A 2,806-nucleotide genomic window follows, 5' to 3' on the forward strand; every position below is an offset into this window, starting at 1 on the left:
CATTCAATCAATAAAATCATGTTATTCAGTATATCTTTGTGTTCATTTTTATTTTACTGTTTTGTTTGCAAAAATGACGTCCGAATTTTTGATAAACATTGCATCATGAAACATAAGAGCTTTACAGGTACATGCTTAATAAATATTTAAAATTGCTGTAATTTTTAAGTACTTTGGATCGTCTATTCAGAACAGGTACACTCGGGGCATTTCCTTAAGGTTCCCAGCAAATGATCGCGGATGTTTTTCTTCAACAGTTGGTATTTAGTATTTTATCCCTGCCAAGTTGGTCCGAGCATTGGATTCTTCAATCCCCAGCAGGTTCTCACTATTGTGCTTCACCAAGCATTTGTTTTAGATTATTCATTCACCAGTAGAGTCGACAGTGTCAGATTGTATATCCCCAGCGGAGTTGAAAGTGTCAGACTGTATATCCCCAACAGAGTCGACAGTGCCAAACTGTATCTTCCCAGCAGAAGCGGATGCTCCTCAGAGTTCGATGCCAGATCGGTGATCTCGACGCTAGATCCGTGGTCTCTTCCCTTGAAGTAGAATCTCGGTACCGTATCGGTGTTTGCTTCCCTTGCTGAGTCGTCTCTCTCGCAGATTATGGTTGCCATAACCACTATCGCTTTCCTCAGCAGCAAGCTTTCAGTGCCATTCTCTCTCCAGTCAGAGTCTCGGTATTTTGTCATTGCCAGAACACCGCGTGGCCGGTCATTTCCCCACAGAGTTCATGGTACTATGTATCTCCATCAGCATTGCCAGGGTCCAGAAGATGGTGATCATTTCCCCAGCAGAATTCCTTGCCTCGGCTTGGCCTTCTCTCTAACTTAGCATTTTGCATCCTTGCATGTAGAACCATATCGCATTGCATCCTCCCAAATCGCGTAGCATTTCCATTTTCATGGAGCATTACGCCATTGAAAAATTCAAACATACGCATTTAAATCGTAAGACATTCTCGGTATCCCAAGTGATAAGCCAGAAGTTTGTTTCCAGTACTCAGACTGAAGGTTGTTTATGACTCATCCTTTATTATTCCCAGCAGGGGTCGTTGGCCCACGCGCCGCCTCAATTATCATTTTCCCTATTTCTGCCAATGCTAACAGGCATGAAAGTTTTCCACTATTCAGACCAAAATGGCATTCAGTTCAGTTTTCTGATGTTCAGATCGAAGAAGTTTCCGACGTTCAGGTCGATGCAACTTGTGGCATTCAGGCCAGTTTCCGGTATTCAGACCGAAGTGGCATTCAGGCCAGTTTTCCGATGTTCAGATCGAAGAAGTTTCCGATGTTCAGGTCGACGGAACTTGTGGCATTCAGGCCAGTTCCCGATATTCAGACCGAAGTGGCATTCAGGCCAGTTTTCCGATGTTCAAATCGAATAAGTTTCCTACGTTCAGGTCGATGCAACTTGTGGCATTCAAGCCAGTTCCCGGTATTCATACCGAAGTGGCATTCAGGCCAATTTTCCGATGTTCAAATCGAAGAAGTTTCCGACGTTCAGGTCGACGCAACTTGTGGCATTCAGGCCAGTTCCCGGTATTCAGATCGAAGTGGCATTCAGGCCAGTTTTCCGATGTTCAGATCGAAGAAGTTTCCAACGTTCAGGTCGATGAAACTTGTGGCATTCAGGCCAGTTCCCGGTATTCAGACCGAAGTGGCATTCATGCCAGTTTCCCGATGTTCAGATCGAAGAAGTTTCCGACGTTCAGGTCGAAGCAACTTGTGGCATTCAGGCCAGTTTCCGGTATTCAGACCGAAGTGGCATTCAGGCCAATTTTCCAATGTTCAGATCAAAGAAGTTTCCAAAGTTCAGGTCGACGCAGCTTGTGGCATTCAGGCCAATTTTCCGGTATTCAGACTAAAGTGGCATTCAGGCCAGTTTCCCGGTGTTCAGACCGATGTTTGATAATCTAATATCTCCCGATGCTCAGATCGAAGTCATTCCCAGTATTCAGATTGATGAGCGGCATTCAGGTCATGGTTATTTCTGTGTTACCATTTATTTTGGTATTCAGGCTAACATTCTTTTTTCGGTGTTCAAACCGACTCTCACTGTACCATATGGATTCTTTGTTGATACTCAGATCAAGACCACCTCTTTGTCGATCCTGACAGACATTATTGCATTATTACTTCATCGTTCATACTTCAGTGTAAATTTTCGGGCTTTTATTATATTCAATCCCTTGATACCTCGAAAGTGCGAAAGTCGTTGCTATCTTCCTTTCGGGTCTCCAGCTGATTGAATAGGGGCAACTGTAATACCCCAAAATTTACCTTTCATTTTTCCCTAGAAGCATGGGATTATGTTTTACATTTCATTGGCATCATACTAGGTCATACTCATTGCATACTGCATTAGTGACATGGAAATCAGGTTTTGATTGATCACTCCTTAACAGAAGGAGCCCACACAAAGCAAGATTGAGAATTGGACTTCATTTTTTAAGTATACAAGTCTCAAGGGTCTCAGGGGGGTCCAAGTATCTTAGTATAGTCCTTAGTTCATTAGTGAAAGATTCAGAGCTATCAGAGCGTTCATCTGGATTTAATCAGGAAATTAGGATTTCATGGCTACTTGCAATAGGAAATGTTTGGATGGAAGTAGAGGAGCTCATCCATGTCATGATTGGAGAGGCATCTTGGCCTAGTAAGACTCGCAATTATCTCAGAAAGATCCATTGGCAATCAGTGCAATCAATTCCTGATCATTTTTGCCCTAAATTAGGGTTTGGTATAAAATAAGTTTATTTCTGATTCTTTGGGTGAAACTCTTTTCCATGGCCCTTCATATGTCT

This window comes from Lathyrus oleraceus, chromosome 6 (genome assembly GCF_024323335.1).
Source record: "Lathyrus oleraceus cultivar Zhongwan6 chromosome 6, CAAS_Psat_ZW6_1.0, whole genome shotgun sequence".
NCBI lineage: Eukaryota > Viridiplantae > Streptophyta > Magnoliopsida > Fabales > Fabaceae > Lathyrus > Lathyrus oleraceus.